Raw genomic sequence first — 23,692 nt, 5'->3', positions numbered from 1 at the left:
TTAACGCTATCTTAATACTTTATGGCCCAGTATGAAGAACTCTGCCTATTCTTGCCCTACTCTCTACTCTTCTTGAAAACAAATGCAATCTCGCTTCACTCCTCCTCTCAGGTAAACCATGTGGCTTGCACTTGGTGAATGGTATCTAAATAGACTTTCTTATCTGAAAGCAAAAGTGAAGAATATTTATGTGTGTGTTCTCCCCATGAATGTCATTATGACCAGATACAAAATCTGAAGTGCTACTATAAGTTTTAACTGCCTGTACTAATTTCTCAATGAGAGTAGAAAGCTCCTCGAAGAGGAACTGTACTCTGGCAATGCTAAGAGTGCTCTAAGAAGGAAGAAAAGGCACAATTGCTTATAAAACCAGCATGAGTGTCGACCTCTTCTCAAGCATGGCGTATGAGACATGTCCTGCAATGGACAGGGTGAGGTGGTTGGAAGGTGACAGCCGCTCTTCAGCATGGCCCAGCCATGATATACTGCCTGTCACTGGTGACATCAGTGTAAATGTCATTGGTCTTATGGGGTTGGGATCATTGGAGACATTTAGTGACATCTCTGTTTGGCAGGTCAGCAATCAATTTACCTAAATGGAACCTCAGAGGCATTGAGTCTGAACTAGCTTTTTGAAAAGAGGTGTACAGACGTTCTTACTTCGGGGGGTGGGGCAGGGAAAGGTTCATTGTCATTTGTGAGGAAAGCGAAACTCCTACTTACTGAGACCTTCCATGAAGTGAAAAAGAGATTGATTTTTCTGTTCTTTCCACATATGTAAAGCAATTAGATGCACCTCTCATGAGATAAATATAAATGCATAATCTAAATGACACAGAATGACCTTTACTTGTAAAATGGCTAATTTCTGGAAAGAATTTTCAAACTCAGTTGTTTATAAGACCAAAGTGATCTTATAAAAGCAAGAGTTATCCACACTTGTTGGCAGTGGGCAGAGTTGTAGTTCTTAGCTCTGGCTCACACCTTTTTTTTATGAGCATGAAAATGTGTACATTGAAAGTTTATAAGAGGTAAGCATCAATACTATAAATAAATGTATAACCCATGTGCTCGTTTCCTCGGGCTGCTGTTACAAATTACCACAAACTGGGTGGCTTAAAACAACAGAAATGTATTCTCTCACAGTTCTGGAGGCTGGAAATCTGAAATTCAGGTGTTGGCAGTGTTTGTTCTTTCTGTAGGTTCTATGTCACTCTCCTAACGTTTGGTGGTTGCCAGCAACCCGTGGTGTTGTTTGGCTTGTAAGTACATCATCACCCCACTCTCTGCCTCCATCTTCCCTGTGTGTCCGTGTCACTCTGAGTCCAATTACCCTTTGCTTGTAAGTACATTATTTATTGGATTAGGGCCCACCTTCATCCAGTATGACTTCATCTTAACATGATTACATCTGCAAAGACTCTATTTCCAAATAAGTTCTCATTCACAGATATAGGGGGTTAGGACCTCAACATATGTTTCTTAGGGACACACTTCAACACAGAACACCCACCATCTGCAAAATGGAGTGTCTTCATTCAACTAAAAATATTAAAATTACCTTTGTGTAAGTAAAGGAACAAATTTTGAGAACTTAGTACTTATATCTTACACTCTACTGGTAACTTTAAATATACAAGTATTTCCACCTAATTTGAGAAACATACATATTCTACTATTGATATAATAGCAAAGATTTTCGTACATGTATATTATTTGTGGAGATACATATGCACCCACTCATCTCACACACACACACACACACACACACACAATCTTTTTATATAACAGAGCTTCTGCATGAGAATGTAATGAAACTTTACTGTGGTGTTTCTCTTGCCATGAACCTGTATACATACACAAGATAAGCATATCTAAAAATGCTCAACCATCTTTGAACACATTCCACAAATCAGTATGTGGTATTCAAGGACATCATTCCATTAATGAGATTCATAGTGCACGTTTATTAAAAAGTGGAGAAGTGGGTCATCAAATGACACATTTCACAAAGAAACATGTTCCAAATAAAAAAACAGAAGAAATCTCCAGAATTGCAACAAAATGAAATAGAGGTAACCAACCTATCAGAGACAGAGTCCAGAACACTGCTGATAAGAATGTTTAAGGAGCTTAGTGACGACATAAAGAAGGATAGAGAAATCATAATGAACAACCGGTTTGAACTAAAGAATACAATAACTGAAATAAAGAACACACTTAAAGGAATTATCAGCAGGTTAGATGAGGCAGAGGATCGAATCAGCGACTTAGAAGACAAGTTAGCAGAGATCACCCAATCGGAACAACGAAAGAATAAAAAACAATGAAAATGGTTTAAGAGACCTCTGGGATAACATCAAGCGCAACAACATATGCATCATAGGAATACCAGAAGGTGAAGAGAGGAAGCAAGGGATCGAGAACATATTTGAAGTAATAATGACCAAAAACTTCCGTAACCTGGTGAAGGAAACCGACATACAAGCCCAGGAAGTGCAGAGAGATCCAACCAGGATGAACTCAAACAGGTCCACACCAAGACATATTATAGTTAAAATGGTAAAGGTTAAAGACAAAGAGAGAATCCTAAAAGAAGCAAGAGAAAGACAGCGGGTTACATACAAGGGAACTCCAATAAGACTATCAAATGACTTTTCTACAGAAACTTTGCAGGCCAGAAGGGAGTGGCAGGAGGTGCTCAAAGTGATGAAAAACAAAGGCCTACAACCTAGATTGCTTTATCCAGGAAGGCTATCATTTAAAATTGAAGGAGAGATAAAGAGCTTCCCAGAAAAGAATAAGCTAAAGGAATTCATTACCACCAAGCCAGCATTGCAGGAAATATTAAAAGGGTTTCTGTAAGCAGGAGAAAGATGCAAACAATCTAACTACGAATAAAAAAATGGCAATAACTATGTACCTATCAATAATCACTTTAAATGTAAATGGATTAAATCCTCCAATTAAAAGATATAGAGTGGCTGAGTGGATAAGAAATTAAGACCCTTGTATATGTTGTATACAAGAGACTCACCTCAGATCAAAAAACACACACAGGCTGAAACTGAAGGGTTGGAGTAAGCTATGTCAGGCAAATGGAAATAAGAAAAAATCTAGAGTAACAATACTTAACATCTGACAAAATAGACTTTAAAATGAAGAATATAGTAAAAGACAAAGATGGGCACTATATAATAATAAAGGGATAGATCCGACAAGAGGACATAACCCTAGTAATAGGAGCACCTAAATATATAAAACAGATATTGACTGGCATAAAGACAGAGATCAACAGTAACACTATCATAGTAGGGGACTTCAACACACCTCTGACAACAAGGGACAGGTCTTCCTGACGGGGGGAAAAAAATAAAAAATGACACCTTTCAACTAGTACTGTTCTCCCTCTCCTTTTTGTTTCTTGAATCAGATGTTCATAGATGTTATGGCTAACTATTCGTCCAGACTGTTTCTTCTTCATCCTGTGCACACACCTAGATGACATTTTTTAGCCAGAGAGATGTGACTGTAGACCTGACTTCTAGTCCATGGAGTATGAGCAGAAAGGACGTGTGCCATTCCAGGCTGGGTCCATAGAACCCTCCTACATGTGTTCCCTCCTTTCTTTGGCTTGAGTCAGACAAGCATAGCCTCCTTGGAAGCCCTATGTCGAAGGTGGAAGAGAGCCACAAGACAAAAGAAGTCTGGGTTTCTAAATCACTGCTGAGTGATCATGACCACCTCGTTTGAGCTTTACCATGTTCAAGCTATTATGTAACTTGGGGTTGTTTGTTGCAAGACCTAACAATACCCTACGTTAAATGCATTTGCTATGAATGAACAGTGAGCTCACATAAGTCAGGCTAGAGGAAGGTGAGAATGACTACAAATGAATGTCATTATTGCTTGATCGCAATGCTCTCCCCACCCCACGAATGCCACGAAACCTGTGAGGCTGACGACTCCCTTAAATGACTTCTCACCAAGTCCTGGATTCTGTACACATGACACACTGCCGTGCATGTTTCCCCCTTATTTCAAGTCTTAGCCTTGTCTCCTTAACTAACTGGTACACTTGTTGAAGACTTTTACTTTGTCTCTTACAGCTTCTAGTTCAGAATCGAGAACTATTGAAATGCTCAATATATGTTTATTGATCTGTGGGTGGACTGAGTCTTAACAAAGGTAAAGGAAAATTTTACCATAACTTTTGGTTTAAAAGTTTTAATGACTTTTAAAACTATTAACAGTTTAAAAGCCATAAATGAATAAAAAATGTAAAATATATGCATAAACTTTAAGAACCATAAATACTATTAAAATCAATTTAAATGAGTGTCTCAGTCTTCATTCAAGTAGATGAAAGAAGCTTTCTTGGGTTTTTCTCTTAGCATTTTTAGAAACAAATTTATTTGGAACTGAGACTTTCAATCACTTTGCGGTCACACCTCTTCTAAGTTATCAAACCAGTTACAGTTAAATTAAAGGGGGAAAACCACACACTGTTTCTCAGGTGTGATCACAGTGAACAGGCTCAGAACACGAACTCAGGCCATCTATAAGTTACTTCCTATTCCTCTGTAAATTCTGTTTCATGTGGGGAGCCATGATTTCTTGATGCTTTGGAACTTTAAGAACTGGCTCAGTTTATGATTAACCTGTTTCTGTTCCTGAGGCATTGTCTTGCCTACACCTGGAGGGTGCTTGCAGGCCGCTGAGGCATGCGATGGGAATGGCCGGTTTCTCGGACACAGAGCTCAGATGGTTATCAGGATAATTGATGGTTTCTGTCTTGAGAAAATGGGTTTTGGGATACTTTTGTGATTTTGTAAGTTTCTAGGTAGAAGTTAAAAATTTACTTTCTGTGAGGTAATGCACACTTGTGACTGCTAACCAGCACGTACCCATAGGGTATATAAAGGGTGATTTTGAATAAAGCCGGTGCTTCAGCATCACTGGAGACCGATCGATCGCATCATCAACATTTGTGTAAGTGTCTTTGTTCATTCCCACTCCCCCTTTCGGGCTTTTCGTTGATTTGTGGCTGCTGGTCAGCGTCATTTGGCGCCCAACGTGGGGCTCGAAAACGGGGGATTCAGTGAGGAACACCGTACAGCTTGGGCCCAGCTCGGTTACAGAGTGCTGACGGTACGGTGAGTAGGGCACTATCCCCTCGGTCGAATGAGTGTGTGAGTGAGTGATAGCTCCACGACTTCGTGTTACGGAGCTTGAATGGGCTTGTAACTGCGTTTCCGGCACTGCTTTACGGCTAAACGGTGATCAAAACTTCGGTTTTGCCTGGTCGGGGTTCTATACCGATACGCCTATTGCCACGGCAGTCTTGGTCCCGCGAGGGGCACGGCCAGCCAAGCATCTGTGTGTTTTACTAGTGTGAAAGAAGGGCCGAGGGAAAAAGGAAATAGGTCACGCTATCAGCAAGGACCGTTTAAGGAGAAGTAGGTCTCGCTATCAGCTAGGACCGTTAGAAAAAATGGGTCACGCCAGCAGCAAGGACCTGTATGTTAGAGGCCTCAAAAAAGTTCTTGCCGCCCGTGGCAGCAGGGTGAGCAAAGAGCAACTAGATAAATTTTTAGAATTTGTAAAAAAAGTTTGCCCATGGTTCCCAGATGAAGGTACCGTCAGCTTGGAGACTTGGAAAAAGGTTGGAAAACAATTACAAGGCTATTATAGTGTCCAAGGACCTCGGCGGGTCCCTGTAGAAACATTTGGATTGTGGACTTTAATTAGAGATTGCTTAGACCTTAAAAGGGAAGGCTGTAAGTTAAAAAGAGTAAAACAGACAGGGAATAAAGAAACCCTTCCCTTTGCCGCTTCACTGGAAGAGCTGGGAGAAAGGGAGGGGGCTGATTATGCTGAGAAAACTCTTCCATCTGCCGCCTCTCCGGAGAAAAAAGAGGAGGGGGAAGGAGTCAGATATGCAGAGGGACTTGCTAAGCATAATAAAGAGCCTGTTAGCCAAAAACCTCCAGATAAACACTGGGAAGATTTAGACCCTCAAGATCAGAAAGATTTAGTGGTGGCTGCAGCTCATAAAAGCAGACGGCTTGCAAATCCTATAGTTACACTTACAGAACAGATAAAGATGATTCAGAGACAATTAGTAGAGCTTAAAGTTGCTGTGGGTAAAGAAAATTGTCCTCTGGGTCCCCAGATTTCTTTAAGAAATCAGTGGGATCCTCGGGGTAAAGACCCCCCCGCCAGGATATGTTAAACCAGGATCAGATTCTGTTGTGCGCTCCCCTCTTCAATTGGCTTGCAAAGAGACTCATAAGCAGGGAGAGTCTTTAAAACAATTTGGAGTATATCCTGTTTTTGAAAGGCTTGACCAGACAAAAAAAATGTGTTTAGAGAATGGAGGCCTTTTCAATAAAAACAAACAAACAAAAAAAAATCAAAGAAGCTTGCGCACAGTACGGTCCCACTGCCTCTTTTACAATGGCAATTTTAGATGCTGTGTCTAGTAAAACATTGGTGGCTCAGTGGTAAAATTCTCGCTTGCCATGCAGGAGGCCGGGGTTTGATTCCCAGCCTCCCCATTAACCTTATAGTACAGAAACAGTTTGATAAAGGCCATATAATTGAATCTACTTCACCTTAAAATTCGCCCATTTTTGTAATTAAAAAAAAACGGAGAAATAGAGATTGTTACAAGATTTTAAAAAAGTAAATAAAACTAGCCTATAAAAAGATATCAGTGGCGAGTCTTTCCCCAAGACATGGCAAATAGCCCCAACTTGTGTCAGAAGTTTGTTAGTAAAGCAATTGATAACACCAGAAAACAGTTTCCTTCTGTTTACATCATTCATTATATGGATAACATTTTGTTGGCCTGTAAAAAGGAAAGGGTGTTGTTAGCTTGCTTTGTAAATATAAAAGACAACCTTCTGGCCTCAGGTCTTATTATTGCACCCGAAAAAGATACAGAGAAGTGAGCCTTATTCTTACTTGGGATTTCAGTTGTTTGCTCAGTATTTCACTCCACAAAAAATAGAGCTTAAAAAAGATCTTCTTAAATCTCTTAATAATTTTCAAAAGTTGTTGGGAGATATTAATTGGCTGCGCCCTTCTTTGGGATTAACTACTGGAGATCTTAAACCACTGTTTAAAATTTTAAAAGGAGATTCTGATCCGACCTCCCCCATGTCTCTTACTGAGCCTACACGGAAGGCTCTCTCTAAGGTTGAAAAAGCCATTCAGCAAAAAATTCTCTTTATTTTGCCAGCAATTCTCTATCAATCATGTTACTGGCATTCCTTACAATCCCCAGGGGCAAGGGATTGTTAAACGTACTCATGGTACATTAAAAAATATTCTACATAAAATAAAAAAGGGGGAGTTATATCCCCTGACGCCCCATAATTACCTGTCTCATTCTCTCTTTATTCAAAATTTTTTGACCTTGGATGCCCATGGTAAGAGTGCTGCGGAGCGCTTTTGGCATCTGTCTGCTGCCCCTCAGGCTTTGTTCAAATGGAAAGACCCACTTACGGGCTTTTGGCAAGGCCCATATCCAGTCCTCATATGGGGCCGAGGGCATGTTTGTGTTTTTCCACAGGATACAGAAGGCCCTCGGTGGCTGCCAAAACGATTGGTGCGACATGTGGACCCTCTACCTGCTGATGACATTGATGACCCTCAGCAATACAGAAGAAGACCAGACGTATTGGGCCTATGTACCTGATCCACCAATCCTCCACCCTGCTGTATGGGATGGTCCTGAAATTCCAGTTTATGTCAATGATACTCACGCCCTAGAATTGCCTTCTGATGGACACATAAAACAACATTTGGAAAGTTTTGTAAATCAGGCACTCCCTGCAGTCAGGTGACTGATTTACAAGACGGGACTAGAGACTGGTCTAAAAAACTGTTAATGTATCTGCTTGTGTTCCTTCCCCATATACACTTTTGATTGAAAATATTAATGTACACTTTGTAGAAAATCAATTTAATGCTTCCTGTAATAATTGTTCTTTAACAAATTGTATTTCTTGGGTGCCGTTAGAAACTAATGTTATGATACTTAAACAACCATCTTTTGTTATGCTTCCTGTTAATATCTCTGGACCTTGGTATACTAAAAGAAATTTGACATGAAGTTAATGTGTCTTTAGATATGTTTCAGCTTCATGAGAAAATTCAAAATATGAGAGAAGCTAAACCCTTGAAATTTGATGCAGCCCAGGCTGCTTCTGAGTTTATTGATGCTCTTAGAAATGCTATGCCATCTATGCCTCATATTACCCATTCTGTTATGACTTTTCTTACATTGGGCATCTGTGTCTGTGTGGTTCTGTGCCTACTCCCCATCTTCATTAAATGTTTCATCAGCAGGATGTTAGACTTGCGAGCTGACATCCATCAGCTTGAGCTCAAGACAAGGCTTTAAACCCCTCTCCTCCCGAAGATTCGAAGGGACGGGTTAGCCAAAGACGGGTAAGTCCTAAGGAGCCTTTCAACACCTAAGACAGGGCCTGTATTATACAATGCGGGCGCCAAAGACGGGCAAGTTGATAAGGACATCCTGGGACGCCTAAGACAGGCGCCGTCGCCTTGCTTTTTCTGCTGTTTAGATTTTGCTTCAATAAAATAAAAAAGGGGGAGATGTGGGGAGCCATGATTTCTTGATGCTTTGGAACTTTAAGAACTGGCTCAGTTTATGATTAACCTGTTTCTGTTCCTGAGGCATTGTCTTGCCTACACCTGGAGGGTGCTTGCAGGCCGCTGAGGCATGCGATGGGAATGGCCGGTTTCTCGGACACAGAGCTCAGATGGTTATCAGGATAATTGATGGTTTCTGTCTTGAGAAAATGGGTTTTGGGATACTTTTGTGATTTTGTAAGTTTCTAGGTAGAAGTTAAAAATTTACTTTCTGTGAGGTAATGCACACTTGTGACTGCTAACCAGCACGTACCCATAGGGTATATAAAGGGTGATTTTGAATAAAGCCGGTGCTTCAGCATCACTGGAGACCGATCGATCGCATCATCAACATTTGTGTAAGTGTCTTTGTTCATTCCCACTCCCCCTTTCGGGCTTTTCGTTGATTTGTGGCTGCTGGTCAGCCTCAGTTTCACAATCAGATATCATACTAATGAAAATATAACTCAAGTCCACGTCAGATTAGCCTCAGTTTACATGGGCTGTCTGAGGTCTGAAAAGCAACGTGTAATACTAGGAGATGAATGGAAAGACAAAAAGTAAAAGAAGGTGCGGCTTTGTCCCTATAATGGCCGTTGTCCTTTTGTGCCCAGGTTGTCTCAATTTTTTTTCTGGTAACATAACCTAGCCCTTTGGCACAAGAAGAAGTAGGAAGACCTGGGCAAGGCCAGTTATAATATCCTTCTCTTCTCAGACATTGTGGAAGCTAGGCTGACAAATGATGGTCAGGTGACCAATACTGAGATGTTTCCTGAAATTGTTCCACCTGTGGCTGATGAGACAGAACTTCTTTACATTTCTGGTAGCAGATTTGTAGTCTGAGCTGAGGGCTGCCTTTGTCCATCACATGGAGAAAGACCATCTAGAAGTAAGAGAGGATGAAGTCCGCAAATAAAATGCAAAGATGCCAGCCAGAAATGAAAAGGTTGGAGAGTCTTGACAGCATTCAGGCGATGGCACTGAGTGCCCCTGAGGCCAGTGCTGTCCTTTGTCCTGAGTTTGCTTTTGTCAGCCTATAAAGTCCCATTATGGAGTTAAACCCAGCTTGTGTTAGATTTTGTCACTTGAAATTAAAAGGTGGTTCCTATATCACCAATCTCTAAAGCTGATGTTTTCTTCTGACTCTGGCCTGGGATCATACTTGTTTTCTGCCAGTGTGATTTTTCTTCTGTCCCCAGTAATCTCACTTTTGCTATTGCCCAGAGTCTATTATTTCAAATAAGATCTTAAATGGTGTATTTTGCACTACATATGCACAAGAAATGTTCTGGAAGATTAAGGCTAATATTTCTTGGTATTGTGGAAATTTCATAAATGCCTGTGGATAGTCTGCCTAAAATTCTGGATTTTCTAACTCATGGCACTCCATTTAACAAGCTGCTCCATTTAAAAGCTAGAAAATGGTTTACAAAATAGAGTCAAGGAATTGTACCACTCCAAGGGGCATTTTTATTGTTTTGGTAAAAGAATGTTTGACTTTTAGTCTTTTTTCTAGCATCCTACAAAGATTGAGATTCTGGGAAATCATACATTAAGAATAACAAAAACAGCACCTCCCCGCATTCTTAAGTAGTTGGGAGCCAATTGTACAGAGAGAGGGTATTCACTGAATTTAGAATTAGAGAACCTCAGGGACATATTTGGTTTTACATGAAAGAGACATAACTCCAGTGATCTCAAATAAGTTTAACAAACTTTAATATTGATCATATCAAAGACTAAGTCATATTCACAAAGAAACTCACCAGGGGAGTCAGGTATGGAAACACAACCATTTCTTGGCAGATAATACATTTGTTTTTATTCGAATATTTTTGCTGTCCTTGTGCTTCCTGAACACTTAATATATTGCAGGGGAGGAGATGATTGTTATTATCTAAATATTCATTTTCCAAATCCCTGTAACTAAGAGTTTGAGAAGAACCAATAGTCAGCATAACATGAAAATATTTACAGATTAACTCTCCACTAATAATACTAGTCTCCACCAAAACATCGCATCCAGTTTCACACTGGTGTCTATTCTTCTTCCTCTGGTTCTGATGCCTTTTCAGTTGCAACATGAATTGCAACTGATTGCAAATGATGTAGTATTTTACAAAGAAGAGAAAAGTTTTGTTTTAGAGAACTGCTGGAATCACATGGAAAGCTATTAGAAAATGAGAATGTAGCAGGTTTAAATGCATTAGTAATTGAAAACGACAAACAACAAATATAGGGATGCAAAATAAAATGATTTGAATGTCAAAACAAAATAACATTGATCCTTGGAAAAAGTAATGGAACTCTTGAACAGTTTTGCAAAATAACCTTCTCTATATTATATATTACCCTCCTGCTATAATGCCACTTGTAACCACAAATGTCATTTTGATCCATTCTTAGTATATTCTGAGAATTACAATATAGGTAAAATTCAATAATTTAATAAATGAAAATTATTTTCAAATTTTTCGTTTTATTTTTTCAGATTAGTTCTCAAACAAATCTTACTTTTCCAATTAACTTGGAAAAATTGGTCTCCACTTTAAAGGAATTCATTTTAAGTAGCCTTTATTTGGTTCCAATATTCCTTTGATAATAATAAGTACCTTTGTGCCTCTCTGACAGCACTCATGACATTGTGTGTTTATGTTTCCTGTACCAAACTATGAACTCTTCGAAGGCAGACACCTTCTTTAATTCATGTTTGATTCCTTGAATGCCAAGCTGAGTACCTGCTCATAATATTTGCAAAATGGATGGTAGATAAATCTAACAGGTGTTCAGCACTGACCTTGTCAAAGGCCCTAGAATTTTCACTTAAGATTAACGTCCTGGTTCCTGAAAGTCTAAGTATTCCATTGCTTAAGGCATGGACTTCAAAAGACCAGATATCTGGACCTCATAGACTAGGGAGTCTCTTAAAGCCCTTAAAATTTACCAATCCCTAAACTATGTTGCATTGGCCTTTCTTTGAAAATGTAATCTTTAGATATATTTTAAATATAAACAACTCACATAAAAAAAAAAAAAAAACACGTTCCCAAGATATCAAAAAAATGGATCACTCCCAAAACTATGTCTTATCACTAACAAGGGCCAACTTTTAGATGAGAAATCAACAAGCCCATCTTCCAAGAGTTGTAATATGTGCTTGAGAATGGTCTAGTACAGATTCTAGGAGCCAGAGGCATCATACACTGCTGCCAAAAAGGTATTGGTACAGTCCAGTAAGTGGCTAGGAAGTTGGTTGGACTTGAAATGAAGTTGGCACCAGAAGGGTTTGCACACTCAGGCCGCAGCTGCCAACATGCCTCTTTGATTCACTTAATGGAAAGTAACCCTAAAAGGGGCCTTTTCTGGCTGGCCTGGAACTATACGGCGCAGACTAAACATATTAAATTCATTACAGCAAATTGGTCTTTGGTCCCTGGTGGCTGCAGGGCTACAGGGAGGACAAAAAGCCCTGTTGCTGTCAGGACACTGGAAATCTGCCACTGGAGATACAAATGGAGGTGGGGATGGATTTTCCAGAGATTCAAAAATTGGAGTCATTTTCCAATTAAATAGATTGATTTTGTGGCTTGGAGGATGATATGACGTGCCCGAGGAGGGACCCACAAAGGGCTTTTGTGAGTTTGAACAAGCGCTCTGGAAAAGCATCTCTGGATTTCCATGCAGGACCATACAGTTCTGCATTTGGAGACCTTTGAACCCCACATGCGGGCCAATATTAACAAGAACACTTTACATCACCTCTCTGCCCGAAAGAGGGATCCACGAGTGGCAACATAATGCAATTCCATTTATGGATCACCTGCTGTGTGTCAGGGCTATGGAAATGTTTTAAAGTACCCCAAGACCTGGATTGGGCTTCTGAAAAGGGCAAAGGCAGGAAGGCGGAAGTATTTGGATATCTTTGGTTCAGCTGATTTGTATACCACTTGTCCATCCAATTCAGATGTTTCTTTGGAGGAAGATGGGGAGACGGTGAGCACAGAAGTGATGGGCCCAGGCACAGTTGGACAAAGCAAAGTATATTCACAGAGTTGTGCAACTATCACTACAATCAATTTTAGAACATTTTCATTACCCCACAAAGGAATCCCATGTTGGAGAGGTAATGTCACCAAGATGACAACATAGGCTCTTCCCAGCGTCAGTCTTCTTCACAAGAAAACCAACTAACAAATATCCATAGACAATACACATTTGTGAAAATCCCAGAACCTGAGGGTGAGCCTGAAGCACCCTCCTGGACCACAGAAACCAAGAAGGACCACATTAAAAGGGTAAAGAGGAATGGTTTCACTTTTGCCCCTTCTCTGGCCAGCACAGTACCACATGGAGAGGGTCCTGGGCCTCTAGTTTCTCTTCTGGGACACCCAGCTTCCTCAGTATTATGGGACACTTCCTAGGAGGCCCACTCAGGTCTCTCCTGACAGGGATTACGGGGTGGGTGGGGGGGGGATCTGCAGGGCTTGACCGCTGGGGATCAGATAGAGACAGAGGAGTGAGGCTGACAGCAACCAGCACTCAAATCTTGGCAGACTATGTCACTGCTTGCAGCAGTGCCAAAGCAGAGATCCCAGCCAGTGGCTCTGCCCACCATCTGTAAAGCCTAGTCACTGACCTCATTTATCCAGAGAGCTTCATTGGCAGTTCTGCCTGATTTGGGTCTCCAGTCAATGGGCAATATTGGCAATGGCACAAGTTCTATGGCTGTGCCCAGGCAGAGAAGGAAGTTTGAAGTTCTGCCCAAGTGCTGATGTAACCTCCAGTCCCACCCCACAAGGAAACTGTCCAGAGAACCCTGGCAGCTGTGGAGACCATCCTACAGCCCCCACTCAGGCAGCGAGCCAAGACAGCAGCTTTGCCCAACTATTGAGCATAGCCTCTTGCCCTGCATAACCAAGAAGGCTGAACAGTTACCCTGGGCAGCCTCAGAGACCAGCTTACAGTACTGTCCAGCTGCGGAAAACAACCTGCAACTCCACTGGGCAGCAGAGCCGGCACACAGCGCTGCCTGATTATTGAACGTAGCCTGTGGCCTCCCTTAGGCGGGAGCCCAGACAGTGACCTCAGCCAATCTCAGTGCACAGTTTGCGGCCCCACCCTCCCAGAACTCAGACAGAGACCGCACCCAACTGCGGTGCACAGACCCTCAACCACACCCCAATGTGGGACACAGCTGGAAAGCCTGTCTGATCAGAGAGCACGGGCCTGTGGCCTACCTGATCACAAAGCCCAGCCTGTGGCCCCGCCCCGTCATGGAATCCAACCAGCGGCACTGCCTTGCCAGGGAAAAAAGACTGTCTCCTTGCCAGACCACAGGTGATTACAGAGCCCAGCTATGGTCCCACCTGACCTCAGAGCACAGCTCGCAGCCCTACCCTACCAACGAGCCATGTAGCAGCCCACCTTGAATGCCCACCCCAACTTTGGAGGCCACTTGGCAGCACCTCCCCCCAACCTCAGAGCATGGGCAGTGTGGTCTTGCCCAACTGGAGGGCCCAATAGTATGTTCTGCCTGCCTGCAGGCACTACCAGCTGAACTGTCCAGTTCCTCCAGTGAACTGGGGACCGGTGAAGGTCTTTTCCTGCCAAAGCAAACCTGGATCCTTATCTTAAACAACTCACAAAAATTAACTCAAAATCAATTAAAGAGTTACATGAAAGACCTGAAACAATAAATGGCCTAGAAGAAAACATAGGGAAAAACTTCTTGATATCAGTCTTGGCAATGATTTTTTTGGGTACAACACCTAAAGCACAAGTAACAAAGGCAAAAATAGCCAAGTGGGACTACATCAAACTACAAGGCTCCTGCACAGCAAAAGAAATGATCAACAAAATGAAAAGGCAATTATGAAATGGTAGAAAATATCTGCAAACCATTTATCTGATAATGGGTTAATATCCAAAGTATATAGGGAACTCATACAACTCAATAGTAATAAAACAAATAGCACAATTAAAAAAATGAGAACTGGACCTGAAGAAACACTTTTCCAAAGAAGATATACAAATAATCAACAAGTACATGATAAGTGCTGGACATCAGTAATTATTTGGAGAATGAAAATCAAAACCTCAGTGAGATATTATGTTACTCCTGATAGAATGGTTGCTATCAAAAAGACAACAGCTAACAAGTATTGGTGAGTATGTGAAAAAAAGGGAATGCTTCTATGCTCTTGGTAGAAATGTAAATTAGTACAGTCACTATGGAAAACAGTATGGAGGTTCTTCAAGAAATTGAAATAGAACTACCATATGATCTAGCAATCTCATTTCCAGATCTAGTAATCTGCACCCCCACGTTCACAGCAGCATTATTTACAATAGCCCAAACATGGAAAACACCTAAGTGACCAAGCACAGATAAATAAAATGTGGTATACATATCTGCAATAGAATGTTATTTAGCCATACAACAGAAGGAAAGCCTGCCATTTGGAACAACATGGATGAACTTTGAGGGCACTGTGCTAAGTGAAGTAAGCCAGACAGAGAAAGACAAATACCATATGATCACTTATATATGGAATCTTAAAAAACTCAACTCATAAAAACATAGAGTAGATTGGTGGTTCCCAGAGGCAAGTGGTGGTCATTGCAAGGAGGGGTGCGGGAAATGGGTGAAGGTGGTCAAAGGATACAAACCTCTATCTAGTTCTAAGATGAATAAGTTCTGGGAATCTAACGTACAGTACGGTGACTGTAGTTAACACTGCTGTTTTGTACACTTGAAAGTTGCTGAGAGTAGCTCTTAAAAATTCTCACCACAAAAAAGGGTAATAATGTGATGTGACAGATGTGATAACTAATCTTATTACTGTAATCATTTCACAATATATATGTATATCATCACACTGTACACCTTAAACTTACACAATGTAATATGCCAGTTAAATCTCAATAAAGCTGGGGGGTTGGGAGCAGTGCTCCAAGAGTTATCAAACAGGGTATATGGGTCAGAATGCCATCTAAATGTGGCCTGCACACAAAGGAATTCTGTTGAAATGGAGTATAAAAATTTAGGCAAAACAAATTCCTCAATGTTAAGGGTGATTGAAACAGGCCACCACCAGGGTTTCCAAAACCTCCCATCTACAGGTTTGTTGGACAAGCCCACGTTGAACAATTTGTGTCTAGAGCCGGGAGCTGCTCCTCAAGCTTCCTGGAGTCCTCCTCAGCCTCTTAAAGCTAGTTCAGGAGCAAAAGCAAATGTTCAGGAGCAAAATGGAAAAGATTTCAGTGCTTCAAGTGTAACTTTCCTGGGATCACAGATAAGGTGCAATTTCAGGTTGAGCATTTCCCCTAGAATGGGGGATGAGTAAATCCCAAACTGCTTCCATTCCAAAGGACCGCTGTAAACCTTAGGTGTAGAAGATACATAGCAGGACATCTGTTAGTGTATTCAACTTATTCATAAGTCTTCTCTTTTAAAATAAACTGAGTTGCCTTACAGAAAAGTCAACTAACAAAAAATTAGTAAAAGAGACATACAAATTCATAGACAAATAAAAAGCAAGATTGCACATATACTACTTCTAAAGTATAACTAAAAATTTGCCTATGAACTCCCTTGCAGCTAAGGCCAAAAGGGCAACAAAATTGGTTACATTACTCTCATATTGTAAAGAAGGAGTCAAATCAGTTTATTAGGGAAGGAAAACAATCTTTTGGATGCTAGAAAAAATTTCTCACATGAAGCTTTGTCCCGAAAGCACTGAGTGATGTAATAAACAATTCTCATATCTTTTTCGTATTGTAAATTAAAAAGTGAATGCCATCTGTTTGTTTCTTACAGCAACACTTGCTAAAAGCAGCAAGAATACTATTAGAGCAAAAGTTAAAATGGATAAAGGTTCTGCATTTCAATAGTCTAATTTGAGCCAAGATTAGAACTCAGAGCAGTAAATGGATCCTTAGAAAAGTAAATGGACACTGACTCTGGGTGGTGAACACATAATGTAATTTATAGATGATGTGATACAGAATTGTACACCTGAAATCTATGTAATTTTACTAACAATTGTCACCCCAATAAATTAAAAAAAAAAAAAAGTAAATGGACAGCTTAACCCTGCAGGTGAACAGCTTCTACCTGCTCAGGACACCAGATGTGTGGCAGAGGCCCTTCCATTATTTCCCTCAGTTCCTGCTCCACTCAACACTAAGACCCGTTGACTTGGCCTCTTCAATATCTCTCATGTTTTTCAATTCTCCACACTTTTTCAATTCAACACACTGGCTCTGGTCTCAGCCATTGATATCTCTTCCCTAGCCTCCCAACTGGTCTCCCAGCTTCCTTTCCATGGTCTTCTTTTCACTTTATCCACCATGATTGGACTCAAAAATACAAACACGACATTCACCTGGTTAAAAATCTTCAATGGCTTTCAATTATGCTTAGGATTAAAGCACACACATACACTCACACACACACACACACACCCCTAACAAGCAGACCAAAAAGCAGGGCCTCAGGGCCTGGGACCTCATTTTACCCTCTCCCTTTCATGCTCTACCCTTCAGATACACTGGGCTTCTTTCAGGTTTTCAAACACACCTACTTCTTCCTGCCCCAAAGGATTCATCCATGTTGCATCTACCTGCCAACTCCCTTTGCCTAAATAATGCATCCTCCTGGCCTCTGCCGAATTATTATTTCCTCCATGACCCTGGCTTTCCCAGACTCCCCACATGAGTTAGGTTGGTCTTTGTCAGGGCCTGTTTTTTCTAGTAATTGAAAGCTTCATGACAGAAGAGGCAAGGTCCTTTTGTTCAAATTTGTAGCTACAAATTCTAAACATAGTATGAAATAACATTATTTCTATTTTGAAGATTAGACTATTAAAAGTTTCATAGCTGAAATTATTTGCCCCTGGTCTTTGACATAGTAAGCAAAACTGAGTGTCTAATCTTTATCCTTCAGATTCAAAACTCTACGATATTTTTATTATTTCACTTGCCTCCTTATCTACCTATGTTGCATGGGCAAAGAAGAAGCATAAGAAATAAATATTAAGTACCTATTATGTTCTAGGAGATTTATGTTGTTTTAATTCATCCATACTACCCTAGGTACTATTCTGACTTGTCTCTACAACTATGGGTCTTAAGGTCAGGAACTATGTCTTTTTTTTTTTTTTTTTTTTTTTTGTATACTTGCATTTAGTCCTAAAAACAAGAGAAGAATAGCGTGCTGCTGAGAATTTACTGACTGAAGGATGATAGTTTGGAAAACCACCTTTTTGTAAGAGAGGGTTTGAGAGGACAATAGGAGAGCAGTCTGCTCTGATGACATGGGACATTCATGTCCAAGCACGAATACATACACACGGATACTCTCTGTATCAAAAGTATAGCAACAATAGACCAAATACTTAAAGATAAAACTGTAAAGACACAGTTGGGCAAAAAATGGACACATCTCCACTGTGCAGAAATTGATCATAAATACAAACTGGTGAGTAGAGCCGAGGCCATGGACCTGCTGGTAAGACTGGGAGGTGGGAAGCAAGAATGAGGCTGCTTAACAGATAACTGACTCCTATAAATGACTGCAACTTAAAGTGTTTGCTGTAAGATGAAGCTAAGAAAGAGAAATCAGCACCTAGGATATGAATTTACCCAAGATGAAGCTAATTTTACAGAATAGTCTGAAAAAGTAATAACAGAAATATGTTTGGTAAATCAAAGAGATAAGAAATAAGAAAGAGTAATATATAAGATATATAGAATAAGAAATAATAAAACAACAACAAATTAAAGAAGTACAATGAACAGGAAAAGTAAAAATCAGAAATCTTAGAAATGAAAAGCAATATATATGAAACAGAAGTGTAATAGACTACACACATGCGAGGCCAGAAATAGATGAATAGTGAATTAGAGAATTGAAAGATAGTACTAAAAACACAGAGGCACTGAAATCAGAACATAAAAGAAGAATCCATGACTACAGTAGGAGACTTTGGATTCATGTCTGTCTATAAGATAATAATAGATCAAGCAGAGAAAAAAAAAATAGGAAGGACTTAAAATCTGAACAAAACTAACAAGCTTGAGTAATAGATGCATTTACAGAATTGACTATATTCTAGGTCACAAAAGGCATCTTAAATTTCAAAGATTCAGCATTATGCAGGCCATATTCTCTAACCATAGATTGATTAAAGTACAAATTAAATAAAAATATGATTTTAAAAACCATATATGTTACGAAATTTAAATCCAAATCTTAACTTACTCATGAAATAAAAAGAAATTGCAAAGGAAATTATTCAGAACAAGATGTTAGTGAAATTAGTACCCATAAAAATTTACAGGAAGCAGCTAAAATGGCACTTGTATGAATTTTTTTAATGAGAAAAATTGAAAATAAATGCATGAAACCCAAGCACCTAGAAAAAAAATAAACCTATAGAAAGCAGGAGGAAAAAAAAAGATGAGGGCAAATTTTAATAAATAAGAAAAAAGAAACAGAATTAAGAACATCAATAACTGGCCTTTGGAAAAACCTAACAAGATGCACAAATCTCTAGCAAGACCAATAAGAAAAATAATGTGAATATGCCCAAAGAAACATTATCTTGGGGAAAAAAAGGAAAGGTAACAAAGCTATGCAAAGAGTAGAAAATTTTTAAATTCTTAAGAAAAGATTAAAATGCAACATATATTCTAATTCATTTTGGAAAACAGACAATATCTCATTAAAATATCAATTATTAAAATTGTCTCAAGAAGAAATAGAAAACCTGAAAAAAATCAGTGACATTAAAGAAACTGACTAATAATCAATTCTCCCATTAATAGGAGTGAGGGTGGGGTGGGAAGGTGGAAGGAAATGGTTTTAGAAGTAACTTCTAATGAATCTACAAACAGATAATCTCTATTTTATAAACTCTGTTTCAGAAGGCTTGTTGGCCCCAAAATGAAAAAGGACAATACAATTATAGTTCGAGTTTATTTACAAATAGAGATGCAAACATTAGTCAGCTGAAGTTAGCAAAATTTTCATCATGAACAAGTAGAGTTTAGTTCAAGCATTGTAAGAATGGTTGAATATCAGAAAATCTACTAATTTTTTATATGGCATTAACAGATTAAAGGAAAAAAGTTTACCTGATGACAAAAATGATGAATTTCAACATTTGCTCATTCATGACGAAACTCTTGGTAAGCTAGGCATAATTGCAAACTTCTTTAACCTGAAAAACCATATCTATCAAAAACTTGCCTCAGACAGCACACTCATTTGTAAAACTGTAAATCCAGTTCCATTAAATAAGGAACAAGATGCCTTTAATAGCCATTTGCTATTCAACCTTGTACTGAGGGCACTATCCAACACAACTGTCCAAGAAAAAGAAAGGAAACCTATAGGGATTAGAAAGGACCACTCAAAACTCCACCCTTCTATTCAAAGTTTTCCTCTCTTCATCCAACGTCATCTAACATGTACCGTTATTTTTTTCTGAGGAAACAAGTCCCCATTCCACTCTGCGTTGAATCAGACACCCTCTTTCCTAATTGTCAATCAATTAGGAAAAGTGGTTAACTTGCCATTCCATGGGTAGGGAAAGAAGAGACATCAGTGAGGTTTCCATTCTGATTTGTAGGTTTGATTTTTCTATAAGAGGCTAAAAATTCCAGATATCTCACACATGTGAAAATTAGCGTTCTCCTGAAATCGCTCATCAAGTTAATGAGAAAATGAGATTTTCTCCAGTTACATAATTTTGTCTTTTGTCATTTGTCCTTTTCTGGAGTCTGAATTATAATACAAACCTTTGGCAAAGAACACCTTCATGATAATCACTTTAACCCAATTCTTATGATTTTCTCCTAACTAGCAGACAGAACCTATCGTCCTAAAACATAATTATCTCAACATAACAGTCCTTCAAAATTATAGCTGTTCTTTAACCAAGCAATCACTCTTTTAGGAATTTATTGCAAGGAAATTATCAGATGTTGTACAAGGATATCTATCACAGCATTATTTATAATAGTTAAAAGCTGTCAAATAATGTAAATAAATACAATATGGAATTGATTAAGTAAATTATAGGCCATTAATCTCATGAAGTATTTGCAGCCAATAAAAAATAAAAAAATCATGTTGTAGAAAAATATTTGTCAACATGAGAAAAATGTTCTTGATATCTTGCTAAGTGAAAAAGCAGGCTATAAAATCTTGTTTGATAAATGTTGCTATTATTTTGATGATAGTTACATGCCTGGGAAAAATACACTGAAAGGATCTACAACAAAAATCTTAATTTGCTTATCTTAGAATGGTATAATTACAAGTATTTCTGGCTTGTTGGTTGGTTGTTTTCCTTTGTGCTTTTTCGTGTGTTCCAAGTAAGAAAAAAAAAGTTGCCCCTGACAGCTGTAGCTGGGAGCTAGACTGGCTCTAATAGCTGGACTGCAGTGTTCTCCTGAGGAACATAAACAATTTCACACCTTGATCTGTGACTGTGAGGAAGAAAGACAAACACAAGACCACTCTGTAAACATGTGTGAGCACAGACAAAAACAAAAACACTGTGCGAACCACAGCCAAACACGAGTGACTGTAGTGTCTGCCAATTAGAGCGCTAGCACACCCTGTTCTTTCACCTCCTCAATAAAAACTATTAAGATACCCAATCAAACAATTTCCCTTCCACTTCCTGACAGCACCCAAAGCAGAGCAAACCCTACCCCAAATCAACTAATACAAGCTTAAGCCTATTGCAAGCCCCCGAAGCACCTTCTTACTGCAATGGTTCCCAGTGGTCTCTCCTGCTGCAGTAATGCCATATGTCTAACTTTGATCTACCACAGGTCTGTTCCTGGTGGTCTTTAGCCAGAGATGGTAAATGACATAGTTGTACTCATGGAGTACATATTCTTTTGTAATGAAAGAAAAATATATTGTAAAATTGAAATTAAATGATCTGAAGTGACTTTGGTCCTGCAGGAAACGTGCTGACTCTCAGCGGCCACTGGGTATCGCATTTCTAACCAGCCAGCCGTCCAACTGACCACAGGAGCTTAGCTCCACAGGTACCATTAGCTTTGGGAGCCATCGAAGGTACATCAGGCACATGTAAAGCAGTTTCTTGACAGCAACACTATTGACATTTGAGTCAGATCATTCTTTGCTGTAGGGGGCTGTGCTGTGCACTGTAAGGTGTTTCCCAGCATTCCTGGCCTCTATCTACAACCACAATGTCTGGAGACCATTTCCTCTGGGACGTGGAAGGAGGGGCAAAATCACCCGTGGTTGAGAAACCAGTGATGTAGAGGCAGGGCAATGGAAAGAGGAAAGATCCTGGGTGAATTGTTGGGAGGCCTGGGTTGGTTCTCTGCCTTCGTGGGCCATGAATTCATCCTTGAGAATGAAGATTGTCATTCTTGCCCTACCTTCCTCACGAGGATAGTGTGAACAAGTGAGAGAAAAGATAAACAGGCTTGAAAGTAGCAAACAGATAACTATTTAGTCAATAAAACTCTATCAGTTGCCTTCTGCATATATAGAAAGTATTCTAGCACTATCAGAAAGTTCCAACTGAAAAGGTACTGAACCCTAAGTCTGACCATATGAACACAGATTTGACAAAATGGCCATATTACAGATCATTTGAACAATACAACATATCAACAACAATAATGATTCCCTCAGAAATAATCATGTAATTAAGGTAAATTTATTTAATTTGGTTTTACCTAATGTAACTTAGGGAAAACCCATTTTCATCCACAAAATTTTTAAAAAATCAAATTATGTGTCCTGAAAGTGACCTTTCATAGAACTTTCTATATCTTGGCATCAATTTTAATGCAGAACTGTGAACTGCAGTCAGCTAGTTTTGACTCATTCTTGACAGATTTATTCAATCAGTAGAAGGAAGAAAATAAGCAGGGAGAAACTTACCACACTATGTTAATTTGTACTTACATGCTGGGAATAATAATTTCTGGAGCTTCTACATGAGTAAGAATAATAGGGCAATGATCAAAATGAAAGAAATGTGGAGTCACAAAAAATAATTTGAATAGCTTTTAAGTAAGAGCAGCACAAAGCCAAAATTAAGAGATGTCAAGATGACAGTGCAAGTGGCACAGTTTACTATTGTGAGCTCCTTACACCATTTTAAAAAGGTATTCTAAATAATGAGGTTAGCCTTGAAGTCGTAATGAAGTTGCGGGGTTTTCATGTTTTCTTTCTAAACACGATGGTTTTTCTTTTTCTTTTCTGTTTTCTGAGAAATAGAAATCAGCTGTTTTCATTTATAAAAGTTTTATTGAAAACGCCTTATGAGCGACCTTTTAAACCAGCTCTTAAACAACCAAATGGAATACTTGTCCTTTGCAAAGGATCAGATGTTTCTTATCTCACTTTTTAAAATGCAAAAATGGGACTGGTCTGGGGTTATAAATAAGGTTTCACAAAACTGAGATGCCAAGATTAAAATCTTTCTCCTCCGTGGTTATTTAAGGCAGTAATTACCAAGGGAAAATAAGACAGTTCAGAAATGGATTCAAAGAGCTGAAAGATGTTATATTTAAGCTGTGCAAGGGACTCCAGGGATCACCTGGTCCCAATGAGTAATTGTTAGAGCTTCAGAGGTTCCTGTTTACATTCTAGTTCATTAGAAAAACAAGTTTGGTGAACAGATAGACCGCTCCTTGGCCACCTGGCACATGGCGGACGGCAGCAGTCCTGCTTTTCCCAGCTGCCCCCCACCACTTGTCACCTGCTTCAGTGACTCCTAAGCTCCTGGTGCCACAGAAACTGCTCCCCGCACAGGAACCTGGTGTCCTTTTTCTCTCCTTTTACCCTCCCTCTTGAAGCTTCACATTTTCCTACATATAAGTATCTGGCAGAGATTACAAAATAAATGAAAGAAAGAGAAAAAAGATCTGTGATAATTTCAAGATATAAAATGGCTTATGTGGGGCGAGGGATGTCAGTATTTGATATTGTATCTAAATAGAAAACTCCACAATAATCTGATCT

Source organism: Rhinolophus ferrumequinum, chromosome 18 (genome assembly GCF_004115265.2).
Source record: "Rhinolophus ferrumequinum isolate MPI-CBG mRhiFer1 chromosome 18, mRhiFer1_v1.p, whole genome shotgun sequence".
Taxonomy (NCBI): Eukaryota; Metazoa; Chordata; class Mammalia; order Chiroptera; family Rhinolophidae; genus Rhinolophus; species Rhinolophus ferrumequinum.
The sequence above is the reverse complement of the archived record's forward strand: the minus strand, read 5'-3'. Positions refer to the sequence as shown.